The 21558-nt window shown below is 36.2% G+C and overlaps 1 long non-coding RNA gene across 1 annotated transcript; it reads left to right on the top strand.

Moving 5' to 3' along the window:
- Nucleotides 1-260: 260 nt before the first annotated feature.
- On the top strand, nucleotides 261-20820 carry LOC140635020 (uncharacterized). The gene is made up of 4 exons (XR_012032371.1): nucleotides 261-371; nucleotides 6972-7000; nucleotides 9981-11117; nucleotides 20178-20820. It is a non-coding gene; the product is annotated as an uncharacterized lncRNA (long non-coding RNA).
- Nucleotides 20821-21558: the final 738 nt, after the last annotated feature.

Genomic DNA, 21558 nt, shown 5'->3' with positions numbered 1-21558 from the left:
GTATGTCTTAAAATATTCTTTTTATCAGGATGAATTTTCAATACTTTTTATTGCCACAGTAACCAGACAGTCTGTCTGAGTGGTACATGGGTATGAGATGAAAAAGGTGATATGTCTTACATCATTCACTCATTCCTTCTACATAAAGGTAGGCACTGCTCTAATAGGATCTCATTGAAGTGGAGTTTTAACTGATTATAGAGTAAGCATATTATCATTAAAATCAGTTTAATAGGCTAATTATATTGTATGTGGAAACACAGACATTGCTACTCCATTCTATCTACACTGATTTTTCTCGAAACTCTCACCGAATGAGAATAAGAGCAAGGGTATGTGACTATGCAATCCATCTGAAATTACCATTTTACGTAAGTAAAATTTATCTTTAGTATCCCCTGAAAGTTTTGTACATTTACTTGCCTATATGGAATAGGTTTTCTTCATAGTATAACATATTTTTCATAATTAATACTGCCAAAAACAAAGATTAATTTGTAAATAATTTGGCTATTTTAAATAGTGCCACTATAAACATTGGGGTGCATGAGTCCCTTCAAAGCACCATTTTTGTATCCTTTGGATAAATGCCTAGTAGTGCAATTGCTGGGTCATAGGGTAGTTCTACTTTTAATTTTTTGAAGAACCTAATACTGTTTTCCAGAGTGGCTGCACCAGTTTGCATTCCCACCAAGAGTGTAAGAGGGTTCCCCTTTTGCACATCTTTGCCAACATCAGTGTTTCCAGACCTGTTAATTTTAGCCATTCTGAAAGGTGTGAGGTGGTATCTCATTGTGGTTTTGATTTGTATTTCCCTGATGATGAGTGAAGGGGAGCATCTTTTCAGGTGTCTATTAGTCATTTGTAGGTCTTCTTTGGAGAAATGTCTATTCATGTCTTCTGCCCATTTCCTGACTGATTATTTATTTTGGGGATGTTAACTTGCATGTCCTTCAGCAGTCCTCAGCCACAGGGAATCCTTCACTTTCTCCTACCAGCTCTTCTAGTCTTCACTTCTATCCATATCCATGTTCAGTTTTTTAAAGATTTATTTATTTATTTTAGAGAGAGAGCATACACAGTGGTGTGGAGGAACAGAGGGAGAGAATCTCAAACACACTCCCTGTGGAATATGGAGCCCGACTGGGGGCTCAATTTCATGACCCTGAGATCATGACCTGAGTCAAAATCAAGAGTAAGATGCTTAACCAACTGAGCCACCCAAGTGCTCCTATCCTTATTCAGCTTAGATGACATAGATGGTTTCAGTTTCTCACTTCCTTTTGTCCTTTCCTTTTGGCAGTATACCACACCTGCCTTTTTCAGGAGTTGATTTCTTTAGTTTGCATTATCTTCTTCCTTTTTCTGGTATCCCTTGTCAATCTCCCTTGCCAACTTCTCCTTCCTAACTTGCTGCCCAATTCCTCTCTCACCCCCTTCCAATTCATTCCTCATGCAATAGCCAGTGTGATCAAATATACTCCATCTACCTCCCTGGCTCAAAAACCTTCAATGTTCTTTCAAGGTACATTACACTTAGAATAAAATATTAAAAATATTAAGGATAAAAATATTAAGGATAAAAACCCTTAATAAGGACTTCTATCGTCCCAAATAACATAGCCCCTGCTTCCATCTGGAGCCTTAACTTTCCTCTATGCTATATTCCAACCACACTGACCTTAACTCTGGTCCTGAAACAAGTGAAGTCTGTTCTCTCCTGTGTTTCCTTATGTGTTTATGTGTTCTTCTCTCTGCCTGCTTGGAGCTGAGTTTTCCCAAAGCTTTACTTAAATGACATCTATCTATCATGTCTTTTCTTAGATATCAATATTATAAAGAAGTCTTTCCTTCTTCTCCACCTAAATCTCATCTCTATTATTTTTCCATGCCCCCTCTGGCCCTTTTTTACAGCAATTATCACTATGCTCAGTTACATATTTTATTGATGTGATAATTTGCTTAATATTTCCAAACTATATAAGGGACAGGCTCTGTCTTCTTTTTTAAAATTAGAGTATAGTTGACACACAATGTTACTTTAGTTTCAGATATACAACATAGTGGTTCAACAACTCCATACATTAGCTCGTGTTCACCACAAGTATAGCTACCATTTGTCACTGTATAATGGTATTATGATACCATTGGCTATATTCCTTATGGTATATCTTATTACTGTGTCTTGTTCATTCCATAACTGGAAGCGGCTATATCTGTTTTATTTATCACTATATCCTCAGTGCCTAAAACACAGCAAAAGCTCCATTATACCACAAATGAAGGAACAACAATAATGTTAATATACTGGTCAGTGACACTGGGTGTAGGTAAACAGTTTAGGGGACATGGAACAGTTTGCATTATCTTTAAATTACCTTAAAACAACTATTGATATTTCTTCCTCTATATACAACAATTAAAACAAAAAGCTCAGAAATTTTAACAGGTTATGAATACCAGTATGTTATATGTGGACTTCATAGTCAAACACATCTCCTATGTACTCCAGTTTTCAAAGACAGTCCCTAGGTGATCCTGGATCAATTCCATAACCTCTCTGAGGCCCAATTTCCTCATCTGAAAAATAAGGACAAGGATACTAACTTGCAGAAGTATTTTTTTAAGAATTTATTTATTTACAAGAGACAGAGAGAGAGAGAGAGATGCAGAGACGCAGGCAGAGGGAGAAGCAGGCAGAGGGAGAAGCAGTCTTCATGCAGGGAGCCTGATGTGGGACTTGATCCCAGGACTCCAGGATTACGCCCCAGGCTGAAGGCAGGCGCTAAACTGCTGAGCCACCAGGGCTGCCCAACTTGCAGAATTATTATTAAAAAAATGAGATATAAATCAAATAATAGCCCACTGCCTAGTATTTAGTAGGCATCTTACAAAGATTAGTTTCTTCCTGATGCCAATTTCTACATCATTTATGTTAATATTGCCATTCTGTATGTGCCATGACATTATTCCATTAAGTTAAAGAAATAAATTCACGCTTATTACTACAAGTCTTCAAAATCATTTCAAATTTTCTTCTTCCAGTTATTTTAGGAGTTTCCAGGAGGTGTCTCATAGGTGCTCAGGAAAAGTAATTGCATTTTTAGTGAAATATAATTGACATATGACATTATATTAGTTTCTTTTTAAAAAGATTTTATTTATTCATAAGGAGAGAGAGAGAGAGAGAGAGAGAGAGGCAGAGACACAGGCAGAGGGAGAAGCAGGCTCCATGCAGGGAGCCCAACATGGCACTCGATCCCGGGTCTCCAGGATCACAGCCCGGGGCCGAAGGCAGCGCTAAACCGCCGAGCCACCAGGGCTACCCCTATTAGTTTCAAGTGTACAACAAAATGACTCTATGTAGGTATATACTGCAAAATGATTGCCACAATAAGTTTAGTTACTCTCCATCACTTGACAGAATTATAAAACATTATTTTGCCCATGCTAACCTTCAATATCTACTATTTTAGCAACTTTTAAATATACAATACAGTATTACTGACTATAGTCACCATGTTGTACATTATATTCCCATGACTTACTTATTTTATAACTGGAAGTTTGTGCCTCTTGATCACCTTAACCCATTTCATACATACCTCTACCCCTTTCCTCTGGCAACCACCTATCTGTATTCTGTATCTATGTTTTGTTTCATTTGTTCATTTATTTTGTAATCTAAAAAATCATAATGTATTTCTCATTCTCTGACATATTTCACTTAGCATAATACACTCAAGGTCCCTCCATGTTGTCACAAATGGCAAGATTTCTTTTATTTTTAATGGCTGAGTAGTACTCCATTATGTATGTATGTATAGATATCACATCATCTTTATCCATTCATCTATGGACACTTTGGTTGTTTCTATCTCTTGGCTATTGTAAATAATGTTGCAATGAACATAAGGGTTCATATATCTTCTCACATCAGTGTTTTCATTTTCTTTATTAATTTCTGAGTACATATCCAGAAGTGGAATTACTGGATTTTAGAGTAGTTCTATCTTTAATTTCTTGAGGAAGCCTCAGTGTTCTCCATACTGGTTGTATTGATTTACATTCTATCCAAAAGGGCACAAGGGTTCCTTTTGCTACATATACTCAGCAACACTTTTTGTCTTTTTGATAATAGTCACTCTGACAAAAGTGATGTGATATCTCATTGAGGTTTACATTTATATTTCCCTGATGATTAGTGATACTGAGCATTTTTTTCATGTGTCTGTTGACTATCTGTATATCTTCTTTGGAAAAATATCTATTCCAATCTCCTGCCAATTTTTAAATCAAATTGTCTTTTTTCTTATTGATTTATATGAGTGAGTTACTTAAAGATTTTGGATATTAACTATTGGATATATGATTTGCAGAAATCTCCCATTCAGTAATTAGACTTTTCATTTTGTTGATAGTTTCCTTCAACGTGCAAAAGCTTTTCAGTTTGATGTAGTCCCATTTGTTTATTTTTTTCTTTTGTTGCTCTTCCCTTTGGAGTCATGTCCAAACTACTATTGCCCAGATCAATGTCAAGGATCTTACCACCTATGTTTTCTTCTAGGAGTTTTATGGTTTCAGGTCTTTACATTCAGTCTTAAATGCATTTTGAGTTAATTTGTGTGTATGTTATAAGGTGTAGTGTTCCAGTTTCATTCTTTTCATGTGGTTGTCCAGTTTTGATGATGCCATATATTAAAGAGAGAGTCCTTTCCCCATTGTATATCATTGCCTCCTTTGTCATAACTTAATTTACCATATATGCATGGATTTATTCCTGGCCTTTCTCTTATGTTCCTTTGATTTATGTTTCTGTTTATGCCAATACTGTACTCTTTTGATTACTATAGCTTTGCAGTATAGTTTCAAATCAAGGCGTTTGATGTCTCCAGCTTTGTTTTTTTCAAGATTGCTTCAGCTATTTGAGGTCTTGTGGTTCCATACAAATTTTAGGATTATTTGTCCTATTCCAGCAAAAAATGTCAATGGCACTTTAATAAGGACTGTACTGAATCTGTAGAATGCTTTGGGTAATACAGACATTTTAATAATATTAACTCTTCCAATCTATGAGCATGGAATATGTTTCCATTTATTGTGTCTTCTTCAATTTCATTCATCATTGGCTCATAGTTTTTGGTGTACAGACCTTAAAAGTTTTGAGTAGAGTCTTTAGGCTGTTCTATATATGAGATCATCTTATCTGCAAATAGTTACAGTGTTACTTACTCCATTCCAATTTAGACACCTTTTATTTCTTTTTCCTACCTGATTATTCTGGCTAAGAATTCCAATACTATGTGCAATAAAAGTGGTGATGGTGGAATCTTTGTCTTATTTATGATCTTAGTGGGAAAAAATCAGTTTTTCACTGTTGAGTACAATGTTAGCTGCAGATTTGTCATATTTGGCCTTTTTTATGTTGAGGTACATTCCATCTATACCCACTGTGTTGAGAGTTTTTATCATAAACAAACACAGAATTTTGTCAAATGCTTTTCCTGCATCTACTGAAATGATTATATTCATTTTACCCTTCATTTTGTTAATGTAGTTTATCATGTTGACTGATTTGTGACTCCTTGCATCCTTGAAATAATCCCACCGGACAATGGTATATGATCCTTTTAATATATTGTTGAGTTCAGTTTGCTAATATTTTCTTGAGAATTTTTGCACCTATGTTTATCAGTGATACTGGCTTGTAATTTTCCTTTTTTGTGGTATCTTTGACTGGTTTAGTATCAGGATAATGCTGGTCTCATAAAATGAGTTTGGATATATCCCCCGCCCTCTTCAATTTTTTGGAAAAGTTTGAGAAGGATAGGTATTAAATCTTTGAATGTTTGGTAGAATTCATTAGTGAAGCTATCTGGTCCTGGACATTTGTTTGTTGGGAGGTTTTTTGATTACTTATTTAATCTCATAACTATTAATCTATTTAGTTTTTTCCCCATGATTCAGTCTTAAAAAATTGTATGTTTCTAAGAATTTAACTATTTCTTCTAGCTTGTCACATTTGTTGACATATAATTGTTCATAGTAGTCTCTTATGATCCTTCATATTTCTTTTATATCAGTTGTAACTTCTCTTTCATTGCTGATGTTATTTGAATGTTCTTTTTTTCTCAACGAATCTAAAGATTTGTCAGTTTTGTATATCTTTTCAAAGAATGAGCTCGTAGTTTCATTGAGCTTTTCTATTGTCTTTTTAGTATCTATTTCATTTATTTCTGTTCTGATCTTTATTTCTTTCCCTCTATTAACTTTGGGATTTGTTTGTTCTTTTTCAAACTCCTTTAGATATATATTGTGTATTTGAGGGTTTTCTTGTTTCCTAAGGTAGGCCTGTATTGCTATAAACTTCCCCCTTAGAACTACTTTTTTCTGCATGCACCCCCATAGATTTTGATACGTTATATTTCCATTTGCATTTATCTCAAGATTTTTTCATTTCTTTTTTGATTTCAGTTTGATCCATTAGTTGTTCAATAGCATGCTATTTAATTTCCACCTACTTGTGATTTTTCCTTCTGTAATTGATTTCTAGTTTCATACCACTGGGTTCAGAAAAAATGTTTGATAGGATATTAACCTTCTTAAATTTATTGAGACTTGGTTGTGGCCTAATATATGATATATCCTGGAGGATGTTCCATATGTACTTAAAAATATGCATTCTGCTGCTATTGGATGGCATATATGTAACTGTTAAGTCCATCTGGCAGAATGTATCATTTAAGGTCAATGTTTCCTTATTGATTTTCTGTTTGGATGATCTATCCATTGATGCATGTGGGATATTAAGGCACCTACTATTATTTAATTGCTGTCAATTTCTCTCTTTGGGTCTGTTAATATATAAAACATTTAGGTATTCCTTTGCTGATTGCATATATATTTATAAATGTTATATTTTTTGGAGGGGTTTATCATTATGTAATGCCCATCTTTGTCTTTTATTACAGCCTTTGTTTTAAAGCCTATTGTGTCTGATGTAAGTATAGCTATTTTCAACCTCCTTTTGGTTATCATTTGCATGAAACACTTTTTCCATCCCTTCACTTTCAATGGATGTGTGTCCTTACATCTGAAATTGGTCTTTTGTAGGCAGCGCATAGTTGGGGTTGTTTTGTTTTGTTTTTATATATTCAGCCACTCTGCATCTTTTGGATAAAAAAATTAGTCCATTTCCATTTAAAGTAACTATTGACGGGTATGCACATAATGCCATTTTGTTAATTATTTTCTGGCTATTTTCTAGTTCCTTCATTACTTCCTTCTGTTGCTCTTTTCCCTTGTGTTTTGATGACTTTCTACAGTGTTATGCTTAGATTCCTTTCTTATTACCTTTTGTGTATCTACTATAGGGTTTTGCTTTTGGTTATCACAAGGCTCACATATAATAGCATATATATATATATATATATATATATCCACCTACTTCCACCATATATACATATATATGGTCTGAAATTGACAGCAAATTAAGTTTGAACACATCCCCCCAAAATCTACATTTTCCCTCTCCACCATGTTTTATATTTTTGATATCACATTTTATATCTTTTTGTTATGTGTATCATCTAATTATTGTAGTTAATCTTTACTACTTATTTTTTATAACTTTCATACTAGCTTTGTAAGTGATTAGTCCCCTACTTTTACTATATTTACCTTTACCAGTGAGACTTTTACTTTCATATGTTTCTTGTTACTAATTAGTGTCCTTTCTTTTCAGCCTGAAAAATTCTCTTTTACATTTCACATAAGACCAGTTTAGTGGTGATAAACTTTAAATTTTGCTTGTCTGGAAAATTCTATATCTCTCCTTCAATTATGAATGATAACCTTGCTGGGTACAGTATTCTTGGTTAGAAGTTTGCATTTATCAACCAGCACTTTGAATATATAATGCCACACTCTTCTGGCCAGCAAAGTTTCTGCTGAGAGATTTTCTGATAGTCTTATGGGAATTTCCTCATATATAATAAGTTGCTTTTCTCTTGTTGCTTTGAAGATTATATCTTTAAAATTTGACATTTTATTTATAATGTGTCTTGGTGTGAGTCCCTTTGGGTTCATCATTTTTTATTAAAGTACAGTTGATTACATTAGTTTCAAGTGTACAACATAGTATTCAACAAGTCTATACATTATGCTATACTCACCACAAGTGTAGCTACCATTTCTCATCATACTACAACATTATTACAATACCATTGATTATTCTCTGCATGCTCTACCTTTTACCTCTGTGACTTATTTCATAACTGGAAGCCTGTATCTCCCACTCCCACCATCCATTTTCCCTCTCCCCTCACTCCACCCCATACCCAGAAATCATCAGTTTTTTCTATTTATAGATAGATTTGTTTCTTTTTTTTTTTTTTTAGATTTCACATTTAAGTAAAATCATATGGTATCTGTCTTTCTCTGAATTATTTCACTTAATATAACACCTTCTAGGTCCATCCATGTTGTTGTAAATAACAAGATCTCATCCCTTTTTATGGTTAAGTAATATTCCATTATACATATACCACAACTTTTTTATACATTCACCCAGCTGTGGACACTTGAGATGCTTTCATATCTAAGCTATTGTAAATAATCCTGCAATAATAATAAGGGTGCATATATCTTTTCAAATTAGTAGTTTTGTTTTCTTTAGGTAAATACCCAGTACTGGAATTACTGGATCATATGGTATTTGTATTTTGAATTTTTCGAGGAACCTCCATACTGTTTTCCCCAGTGACCACACCAATTTACATTTTCACCAAGAGCATACAAAGGTTCCTTTTTCTCTACGTTCTCACCAACATTTGTTTATTAACTTTTTGTTTCCAGCCATTCTGAAAGATATAAGGTGGTATCTCATAGTGGTTTTGATCTGCATTTCCCTGAAGATTAGTGATTTTTTTTTATGATTTGTGATGTTAAACATCTTTTCATATGTCTGTTGGTCATTTGTATGTCTTTGGCAAAATGTCTATTCAGGTCCTCTGTGTTTTAATCAGATTATTTGGTTTTTGTTGTTGAATAGTATAGATTCTTTATATATTTTGGATATTAACTTTTTGGGGTTCACCTAATTTGGAGCTTTCTAGGCATCCTGAACCTGTATGTCTGATCTTAATCCCCAGATCAGGTGAGTTTTCAGCCTTTATTGTTTCAAATATACTTCCTGCCCCTTATCTCTGTCTTCTATAATGTGAATGTTCCACTCGACATTATCTTACAGATTGCTTAAACTAGCCTCACTTCTTAAATTATTTTTTTCTTTTTGCTGCTTTGGTTAAGTTCTACTTTTCTTCTAGGTCAGTGATTCTTTCTTCTGTTTCATCTAGTTTGCTCTTGAAACCCTCTAGTATATTTTTCAGTTCAGTTACTGTGTTCTTCATGCCTATGACTTGTGTTTGGTATGTTCTTATATTTTATATCTTTTTGAGAAGTTCCCACTGTGTTCATCTATTCTTCTCCCAAGTCCGGTGAGCATCTTATGATGATTATTTTGAGTTCTTCATCAGGAAAATTACTTATCTCCATTTCATTAAGGATTTTTTGGGTATTGTATCTTATTCTCTCATATGGAATAGATGCCTCTGTTTCTTCATTTTGCCTGACTCTGTGTTTATTTTTTGTTTGTTTGTTTGTTTTAAGATTTTATTTGTTTATTCATGAGAGACCAGAGAGAGGAGCAGAGACATAGGCAGAGGGAGAAGCAGGTTCCGTGAGGGAAGCCTGCTGCAGGACTTGATCCCAGGATCTCGGGATCACAACCTGAGCCCAGGCATCCCCTGTGGTTTTTTTCTATGTATTAAGCAAAACTTCTGTCTCTCCCAGTCTTGAAGGAGTGGTCCTTGGCGGGGGGGGGGGGGGGGGGGATAAATCTTATCATTGAAATGTGCCCTAGCTCTTGATTGTCTCTCAAATATTTTGATTGCCTAAGCAGCCTGATTTATTTCTGATAGGTCCCAGTTATTGATAGGGCTCAATTGTGTGCCAAGATCTGTGTTACAGAAGGAAGGATCTCAGGCAGCACCTAACTCAGGCTGATTGGAAGCTAATCCCATAGGCAACCACTTTTAAGGTATGCAAATATATAGTTATATGAGACAGTAATTGTAGATCCTGCTATACTCCAGACCAGGGAGTCTGGAAGTGTCCCCTTGGCAACAGTTGTAAAAACTGGCAGCTTTAGTGGGGCCCAGGAGCAGTGCTGAAGTGGGTATACCCACTGTGCTGGCAGGTTAGGAGGAGAATGCAAAAAGGGCTCCTACTAATGCTGGCATTAGCAAAGTAGAGGGAGAAGTAAAACATGTCCTTGGAGAGAGTCACAGTAGGCTTCTGCCCCTCTGGCAGACAACTTAAGGTTAAAAAATGAATCTCCTTCACAAGTGGTTTAGCTGCTTGCTACTTTTCTGCTGGGTTTCAGGGCTAGTGAATTCATGCATGAGCCCTTTATGAAAGAAATCTCCATCCCCTATAGCCCTATGTTCTCCTGGGTTTCAGAAGTTTTGAGTGTAGGTCCTAAGGGTTGGGGTACGTGATGTGGGGCAGAAACACCTCTCTTCTCAGGAAGAAGCCCTGTATTTTGTATATTACTGCCAATGGTGGGTTGCCACAAGGGGGTAGTGGGAGTTTGGTGAGACTTCATCTCTGTCTCTTCTATCCACCAAGATGTGGCTCTTTTATCATTAGTTGTGGAGGAGCTATTCAACTATTTTCATGTCTTTTTCAGAGGGAATTGTTCCATATAAAACTATAAGTTTTTGTGTTCATGGGAAGATGTGAGTTCAGATCTTCCTATGTTGCCATCTTGAACTACCTCCTAATCAATTTTTAATTACTCATGTTCTCCTTTCTCTTTTGGGTTTGGGACCTTGTCTCTGTGAGTAACAACCAAGGCCTCCTCGGCTGCAGCTATCCCACTGGTACTGATTGATCTCCAACTGGTACCTACATAAGATGAACTGTGCTAAGCTTAAATGCATGGAGATTTCAACGTGCCAAGACATACTGCCGTGCTGTTTCCTGGTGCTCTCCTGCTACTTTCCCCATTAATACCAATGGTGTCGTTTTTGTTTTTGAAGCTATCTGACTAGAAAGTGAGTAATTCTTCTCATCCTCACTTCTGTGCTACCTTCTGTTAGCATCTGTTAGAGAATTTTTTAAAATGCCTTTTTATTTTACAACTACCCCTTATTCTCAACCCTCTTATTTATTGTTCAAAGGTAAAAAATAACAGCCTTTATTATGGACTGAATGTTTGTGTCCCCTCAAAATTCATGTGCTGAATTCTAACCCAATGTGATGGTATTAGAAAGTGAGGCCTTTGGAGGTGATTATATCATGAAGGTGGAATTCTAATAAATGGGATGAGTGCTCTTACCAAAGAGCCCTCTCACTCCTTCTGCCACGTGAAGATACAGCAATACTGCCATATATAAACCAAGAACCAGGCCCTCATAACACATGGGATCTGCTGATGGCTTGATCTTAGACTTCTCAGTCTCCAAAACTTAAGAAAAAACAGTTTGCTGTTTAAGTTATCCAGTCTATGGTATCTTTGTTATGGTAACATGAACAGACTAAGACAGGACTGAATTAGTCTGCTGGGACTGTCATAAGATAATGTCACTGGCTGGGTGGCTTAAACAACAGGAAAAAAATTATATATATATATATATATAATATCTTAATATACTATATATAATTTATATATATAAATATATAGTTTTATTTTTTTATTTAGTTTATATTTTTTAAATATAGTAAATATATATATATAGTTTTGGAATCTAAAAGTCCAAGATCAAGGTGCCAGTAGAGTTGGTCTCTGATGAGATCTCTCTCTTCACTTGGAGATAGTGCCTCCTTAATGTGTCTTCACATGGCCTTTTCTCTGTTTGCAGCAGTCCTATAAAGACAGTCCCACACTTTTGACCTCTTTTAACTTAATTACCTCTATAAAGGCCCTATCTCCCAATATACTCACTTTGAAGGTTAGGGCTTCAACATATGAATGTGGCTGGGGGAAGGTGGAGGGTACACAATTCAGTTGATGATAAACCTGGACTAAGAATACCAGAGAATGGGTTATACATAAAATCTCCCATCCCTTCAAATATCAATAAATTATTCTTACATCCAATTTATATTCCCTCAATTTTCTTTCCTTTGGGACAACTTGTCTGCTTTTAAAATTTCTTGATCTTAATTTCATAAAAGACCTTTAACAAATTAAAAACAAGACTCCTTATTCCTAACAAATCATAGCTGATAATTTCCCTAACTTGAGAAGGGAAACAGGCATTCAGATCCAGGAGATAGATGCCCCCTAAAATCAATAAAAATCGTTCGACACCTCAACATTTTAATAGTGAAACTTGCAAATTCCAAAGATAAAGAGAAGATCCTTAAAGCAGCAAGAGTCAACAGATCCCTAACCTTTATGGGGAGAAGTATTAGGCTAACAGCAGACCTCTCCACAGAGACCTGGCAGGCCAGAAAGGGTGGTAGGATATATTCAGGGTCCTAAATTAGAAGAATATGCAGCCAAGAATATCTGGCAAGGCTCTCATTCAGAATAGAAGGAGAGATAAAAAGCTTCCAAGATAGTCAGAAACTGAAAGAATATGTGACCTCCAAACCAGCTCTGCAAGAAATATTAAGGGGGACTCTGTATAAGAAAGAGGAAGTCCAAGAAAACAATCCACAAAAACAGAGACTGAATAGGTATCATGATGACACTAAACTCATATCTTTCAATAGTAACTCTGAATGTGAATGGACTTAATGACCCCATCAAAAGGCGCAGGGTTTCAGACTGAATAAAAAAGCAAGACCCATCTATTTGCTGTTGAAAAGAGACTCATTTTAGATGTAAGGACACCTACAGCCTGAAAATAAAAGGTTGGAGAACCATTTACCATTCAAATGGTCTCTCAAAAGAAAGCAGGGGTAACCATCCTTATATCAGATAAACTAGAGTTTATCCCAAAGACTGTAGTAAGAGATGAAGAGGGACACTATTTCATATTTTAAAGGATCTATCCAACAAGAGGACCTAACAATCATGAATATCTATGCCCCAAAAGTGGGAGCTGCCAAGTATATCAATCAATTAATAGCCAAGGTTAAGACATACTTAGATAATAATACACTTATACTTGGTGACTTGAACACAGCGCTTTCTATAATAGACAGATCTTCTATGCACAACATCTCAAAAGAAACAAGAGTTTTATTTTTTTTATTTATTTATTTTTTTAGAAACAAGAGTTTTAAATGACACACTGGACCAGATGGATTTCACAGATATTTACAGAACTTTACATCCAAATGCAACTGAATACACATTCTTCTCAAGTGCACATGGAACTTTCTCCAGAATAGACCACATGCTGGGTCACAAATCAGGTCTTAACCAATACCAAAAGACCTGCATATTTGCAGACCATAATGCTTTGAAACTAGAACTAAATCGTAAGAAGAAGTTTGTAAGGATTTCAAACACGTGGAGGTTGAGGACCATCCTGCTAAAAGATGAAAGGGTCAACAGGAAATTAGAGAAGAATTAAAAAGATTCATGGAAACTAATGAGAATGAAGATACAATCGTAAAAAATATTTGGATGGATACAAGCATCCACCCAAATACTGGAAAGAACTCAAATACAAAAGCTAACCTTGCACCTAAAAGAGCTGGAAAAAAACAGCAAATAGATCCTACACCAGCGGAAGAAGAAAATTAATAAAGATTCGAGCAGAACTCAATGAACTAGAGACCAGAAGAACTGTGAAACAGATCAACAAAACCAGGAGTTGGTTCTTTGAAAGAATTAATAGAGAGATAAACCATTAGCCAGCCTTATTAAAAAGAAGAGAGAAAAGACTCAAATTAATAAAATCATGAATGAAAAAGGAGAGATCACCACCAACACCAAGGAAATACAAACGATTTTGAAAACTCACTATGAGCAGCTATACAATAAATTAGGCAGTCTAGAAGAAATGGACGCATTTCTGGAAAACCACAAACTACCCAAACTGGACCTGGAAGAAATAGAAAACCTGAACAGGCCAATAACCAGGGAGGAAATTGAAACAGTCATCAAAAACCTCCCAAGACACAAAAGGCCAGGGCCAAATGGCTTCCCCGGGGAATTCTATCAAACATTTAAAGAAGAAACCATACCTATTCTACTAAAGCTGTTTGGAAAGATAGAAAGATAGAAAGCGATGGAGTACTTCCAAACTCTATTCTATGAGGCCAGCATCACCTTAATTCCAAAATCAGACAAAGACCCCACCAAAAAGGAGAATTATAGACCAATATCACTGATGAACACAGATGCAAAAATTCTCAACAAGATTCTAGCCAATACGATCCAACAATACATTAAGAAGATTATTCACCATGACCAAGTGGGATTTATCCCCGGGATGCAAGGCTGGTTCAACACTCATAAAGCAATGTGATTGATCACATCAGCAAGAGAAAAAACAAGAACCATATGATCCTCTCAATAGATGCAGAGAAAGCATTTGACAAAATACAGCATCCATTCCTTACCAAAACTCTTCAGAGTGTAGGGATAGAGGGAACATTCCTCAACATCTTAAAAGCCATCTACGAAAAGCCCACAGCAAATATCATTCTCAATGGGGAAGCACTGGGAGCCTTTCCCCTAAGATCAGGAATAAGACAGGGGATGTCCACTCTCACCACTGCTATTCAACATAGTACTAGAAGTTCTAGCCTCAGCAATCACGCAACAAAAGAAATAAAAGGCATTCAAATGGGCAAAGAAGAAGTCAAACTCTCCTTCTTCGCCAATGACATGATACTCTACATAGAAAACCCAAAAGACTCCACCCCAAGATTGCTAGAACTCATACAGCAATTTGGCAGTGTGGCAGGATACAAAATCAATGCCCAGAAATCAATGGCATTTCTATACACTAACAATGAGACTGAAGAAAGAGAAATTAAGGAATCAATCCCATTTACAATTGCACCCAAAAGCATAAAAAACCTAGGAATAAACCTAACCAAAGAGATAAAGGATCTATACCCTAAAAACTATAGAACACTTCTGAAAGAAATTGAGGAAGACACAAAGAGATGGAAAAATATTCCATACTCATGGATTGGAAGAATTAATATTGTGAAAATGTCAATGTTACCCAGGGCAATTTACACATTTAATGCAATCCCTATCAAAATACCATAGACTTTCTTCAGAGAGTTGGAACAAATCATCTCAAGATTTATGTGGAATCAGAAAAGACCCCGAATACGAGGGGAATATTAAAAAAGAAAACAATAGCTGGGGGCATCACAATGCCAGATTTCAGGTTGTACTACAAAGCTGTGGTCATCAAGACAGTGTGGTACTGGCACAAAAACAGACACATAGATCAATGGAACAGAATAGAGAACCCAGAAGTGGACCCTCAACTTTATGGTGAACTAATATTCGACAAAGCAGGAAAGACTATCCACTGGAAAAAAAACAGTCTCTTCAATAAATGGTGCTGGGAAAACTGGACATCCACATGTAGAAGAATGGAACTAGACCATTCTCTTACACCAGACACAAAGATAAACTCAAAATGGATGAAAGATCTAAATGTGAGACAAGAATCCATCAAAATCCTAGAGGAGAACACAGGCAACACCCTTTTTGAACTTGGCCACAGCCACTTCTTGCAAGATACATCCATGAAGGCAAAAGAAACAAAAGCAAAAACGAACTATTGGAACTTCATCAAGATAAAAAGCTTCTGCACAGCAAAAGAAACAGTGAACAAAACTAAAAGACAACCTACAGAATGGGAGAAGATATTTGCAAATGACCTATCAGATAAAGGGCTAGTATCCAAGATCTATAAAGAACTTATTAAACTCAACACCAAAGAAACAAACAATCCAATCATGAAATGGGCAAAAGACATGAACAGAAATCTCACAGAGGAAGACACAGACATGGCCAAGAAGCACATGAGAAAATGCTCTGCATCACTTGCCATCAGGGAAATACAAATCAAAACCACAATGAGATACCACCTCACACCAGTGAGAATGGGGAAAATTAACAAGACAGGAAACAACAAATGTTGGAGAGGATGTGGAGAAAGGGGAACCCTCTTGCACTGTTGGTGGGAATGTGAACTGGTGCAGCCACTCTGGAAAACTGTGTGGAGGTTCCTCAAAGAGTTAAAAATAGAGCTACCCTATGACCCAGCAATTGCACTGCTGGGGATTTTCCCCAAAGATATAGATGCAGTGAAAGACTGAGACACCTGCACCCCAATGTTTATAGCAGCAATGTCCACAATAGCCAAACTGTGAGAGGAGCCTTGGTGTCCATCAAGAGATGAGTGGATAAAGAATATATATATATATATATATATATATATATATATATATATATATAATGGAATATTACTCAGCCATTAGAAACAACAAATACCCACCTTTTGCTTCGATGTGGATGGACCTGGAGGGTATTATGCTGAGTGAAATAAGTCAATCGGAGAAGGACAAACATTATATGGTCTCATTCATCTGGGGAATATAAAAAAAATAGCGAAATGGAATAAAGGGAAAGGAGAGAAAATGAGTGAAAATATCAGTGATGGTGACAAAACATGAGAGACAACTAATTCTGGGAAATGAATAAGGAGTAGTAGTAGGGGAGGTGGGCGGGAGTTTGGGGTGCCTGGGTAATGGGCACTGAAGGGGACACTTCCAGGATGTGCACTGGGTGTTATGCTATATGTTGGCAAATTGAACTCCAATAAAAAAGTAAATTAAAAAAATAAATAAATAAAAGACTCCTTATTCCTAATTTCATAAATTAGGTTTCTGTAGCCCTACTTTATCCATACCCATATATGCTTAGAACTATATTACTCAGCTTGATCTCCTGCCTGCACCCCCCACACCCATATTTTTGCTTTCAGTATCACAAAGATAAACACCCAAGGTGATAATGATACAGGGTCTCTCTCTGGTTCCTGAATATCTTCCAGGTGCTATAGAAAATGAGCGCTTCACAAAAATCAGTAACTCTGAATTCTAAGGTGCTCATTTTGTGTATGTTCTCAATTACGTGGCCTAAAAGGATTAGTAAATCACGACTGACTGACTCATTTTTGCAGAAAAGCAGTTTAGGCCATAGGAACAATGAAACATGTCAACTACCTATCCCTCTGATAACATAAAAGTTATTTTCTCTACTGGTTGTTTGGCTCTTAAATTAGGAGTGCTCACAGCATGAAAGGGAAAGATGTAGCTTGCACATGTATAAATTTGTGTCTGATCCCATTAACTAAGGAGGTTAGATTCTGGTGCTAATGAGGGAAAGGGTAGAACTTTAATCCTCAGAGATAAGTTATATTCACACAATGAAAAGTTTTGTTCCCTAGCTTACTACCTTGTTTTCATGTAAACTTGAGCTACTGATCTAAAAAGGAACTAAGCTAAAATGTCTAGTTGGTGATTTACTCAGCAATCACTAATTTAGCTTTTCCTGTATCCCCAGCTCTGTGCTATATAGTGAAGATACAATTATAAGTGTATAACCCCTACCCTCAAAAGTCCTGCAGTCTAATGAATTTTCACTGAAATTTGTTAACATTTGCTGAAAAATAAACTATCATCCTAATAATGTTTTATCTTGAACATAATATATTTGTTTTGTACAGTACTCTGCAACTTAGCAAACATTGTCATATAATTATCTCACTTCATCCTCCCAGTAATACTCATTAGTAGGTGTCATTAACTCCAATTTAAAGATTAAAAAAAAACTCAGCATCAAAAAGTTTAAGTGAATTTTCCAAGGTCATAAAGCAAGTGCATAAACTCAGGGCTTCTCTTAAACTCAAGTCCTGTGTGTCATCAAAAAATTTATAAGTTCTTGACTCATTTATGTTCAGAATGGTAAGTGTTCTATGGTGTCATCTAACTCTACTTTTTTATTTATAATTTTATATATTACAATTAGCTGCCAATGTCAAGGGGGCCATTTTTGATGAGAAAGTTCCTAGTGACTTCAACAATGACAAAGAAACACAAACCTACTGATACTTAAATAAAATCAAGTTATAATCAGTTTGCCCATTTTAAGTTGATTCTCCATAAAACAGTCTAAATATTCACAAAAGTCAATTTTTAGATCCTGGGTTATATCATAATGCTTCAGCATAATCCAAAAAGACATTTTGAAAATAAGAGTATCTTTTCCCTCTTCATTATACCATTGTGCAAAATTCAGCTCCAATAATTAATTTTTAGTTTCGCACCAAGTGACACATGGAGAAATTTCTACTCTTTGTTAAACCCATATATGTCAAAATGTTTGCTGCAAGTTTGATGATGAGAGTTCTATATTTGCATAGTGCTATCCTATTTCTCATTTTACACAAGACTTTGACTCCAGGGAGGAGTTCATGGAGAGCTGTTGAAACTAGCCCAGGTGCACTGGCAGCTTAATGGTATTCGTTATGTCAAAGGCACCCAGCTGCCAGTGAGCAGACTGTAAGGCAGAGGTCCCCCGCTTGTGCATATATTGGAATCACCTGGGTAGCTTTAAAAATTCTGATACCAGGACTCACCCCCAACACACCCCAGAATTCTGATTAAATGGTCTGGAGTGCAGTCAGTTACTAGGAATTTTTGAAAGCTCTCCAAGGTACTTAAGGTACAATCAAGTTTGAAAATCACTGACTTGTGACAGTCAAAGTATGGTTCCTGTGTTAGAGTAGGCAGTTAGATAGATATGAACAGGAGGGGAAAAAGGAGGATGACAAATGGACAATTGCCAGGGACCACTGATCTCTGCCCAGACACAGCCTCACCCCTCCTAGACCAACTCTTTTTGTGGCTTAATACAACTGATTTATACAACCAGCTACAGGATTTTCCTAACTTTAGAGCATGTGCACTTAAGAAAGACCTTGTCCGCTAGTAAAGCCAGGTTATTATAATATCATCATAATACTATTTGCATTGTGGTTTGACCCGACCCCCTGAGTTGGGCTTAGGCGCTCATGGAAAGATAACTAACAAACTTGGGCAAAACGTTGGAGCAGAGGAAACCAAGGCGGATCCAAGTGTGGAGTGATAATAACAAGATGAGAGGAAGGAGACCAAACAAACCCCCATAAAAGAACACAGTGAGAAACTCAGCGCACTACTACCCATCCTCATGTCAGCCCACTCCTCGGTCTCTGGACTGTACTGTCACTTTTTGCTAAAAAAAAAAACAAAAACAGAAACAAAAAACAAATAAAAAACCTTGCTTACCTTTATGCTGTCGAGTCTCTCCAAGTGAATTCCTTCCTTGGAGAAGACAAGGATTGAAGAGTTCCACAACCCACCACCTGATAACACCTGGACCCCCCACACTGGGAACTTGTTAGAACTGTGAGTCTGGAGCCCCACCCAAAATGACTGAAGCAGAATTCTGGGGGTGGACCCAAGGTAAAGTTTTGGAACCACTGTTCTTAAGGGAAAATAAGAGGAGGCTATTACCGGGTTATTTATAAACATTATCTTAAATAAATAGTAAGTTTTAGCCTGGGAGGCTAGAGAAGAGTAACTATTTGGGGTAAATATTACATTGTTTGCCATCCCTGTGAAATAGGCAACACTGAAAAAGAAGTTCCCCTGCCTTAATCCCTTTTCATTTCAAGTACAAAGTTGGGTACTGGAGGACAAGCCCTGGAAATCATGATAAGAGAACCTATGTTTACTTAATGTTTGCACACTTCTCATAAAGCTGTGTCTGTCTGCTAGTATGCTCATAATATTACTCTGCTAACATTTTTGGCCAATAACTGAAAGGAAATGGGTACTGTAGGAATAATAATCATTTTGCTACATTCACATTAAGTTGTAAGTATGAATTTTCTTGAATTTTTCAAGACAAATTCTACAAAAGATTTTTTTTTCCACTGGATGTTGCCTTAGTTATGATCTCTTGACCCAAACTATTTGATTTCCTCAGACACTGTTTACCAAGCAATTACAATAAATACAAAAAGCCCTTATTGCCATGGAATATTTTTGCTGATTCTCTCAAGTGAAAGAACTCTGTTATGTAATGAAAGAAAGCCTTTTTAGTAACTCTGAATTTTTTTCCTTTGTTGAAGGAAAATCAAAGAAAATGAAAATCCCTGTATCTGCATTATGCCAATCATCAAGTTGAAAACTCCGCCTATATTTTTGTCCAAATACTTATTTCTTTGCCGGGAAGTATCGAAGGGATTAAGAACTCCTCTCATCACAGAGCTACCTGCTGTTGTTCCCATCCATTTGCAATGAGTACATCCTTAGCAGCATCTCAAAAGGATCAAACAATTCAGCTTTCTCAGAGACTTTCTTTAAAGAGCTTGGACTTCCCAAATTCTAAGAATATACAACTAAACTTTTAAAGGCGCATTTAAACAGAAGATGATATTTTAAAACTGACTTCTTTGGCTTCCAGTCCCAGAATATAGTTTGCTGAAGTAACACAGGACTACTAGACTGATGAGATTCGTCATACGTTCACCTAAAGCAAAAATAAGGCTGCTCCTAAAACACTTTCACAACCCTCAGGATTGATGAAAAATATAACTACAGTTGGAAAAATCCACAATGTAAAAATCATAAACTACTCAAGGAAGAAGTTACTAGAAGAGTTAGCAGGGGAGGCCTGGGTGGCTTAGCGGTTTAGTGCTGCCTTTGGCCCAGGGCATGATCCTGAAGACCCGGGATCAAGTCCCACGTCAGGCTCCCTGCATGAAGCCTGCTTCTGCCTATGTCTCTGCCTCTCTCTCTCTCTCTCTCTCTCTTTCTCTCTGTGTGTCTCTCATGAATAAATAAATAAAATCTTAAAAAAAAAAAAGAAGACTTAGCAGACACAAAAACCAATAGGATTAGCACAACCAAGAAGTTGATAAATAAATATTAATAAATATTTAATATTTGGTATATTGCTATTTAATTGAGGTGAAATTCACATGACATAAAATTAACCATTTTAATGTGTGTAATTCAGAGGCATTTAGACTTTCACAGTGTTGTACAATCACCACTTTTATTAAGTTCTAAAACATTTTCAACACCTCAAAGAAAACTTCATACCCAATAAGCAGTCACTTCCCATTTTCCCCTACCTTATCCCTTGGCAACCACCTATCTGCTTTCTGTCTCTATGAATTTACCTATTCTGGATAAAGAGAATTGTTATACATTATAAACAACTAATTACAAAATTTAATTTTTAAGGATTCCCATATACTACTAACAAATATTGTAAGACAATTTAAAAATCCCACAAAAGATATTCTAGACCTCTATGAAAAAAATGACAAAAAATTTTAAAAGATTTTATGTATTTGTTTTTATTTATTTATTTATTTATTTATTTATTTATTTATTTATTTATTCATGAGAGACAGACAGAGAGAGGTGGAGGCAGAAGCAGAAGCAGGCTCCCTACAGGGAGCCCAATGCAGGACTCGATCCCAGGACCCTGAGATCACGACC

Source organism: Canis lupus, chromosome 6, assembly GCF_048164855.1.
Source record: "Canis lupus baileyi chromosome 6, mCanLup2.hap1, whole genome shotgun sequence".
NCBI lineage: Eukaryota > Metazoa > Chordata > Mammalia > Carnivora > Canidae > Canis > Canis lupus.
Note: the sequence above shows the minus strand (reverse complement) of the source record. Positions and strands in the feature narration are given on the sequence as shown.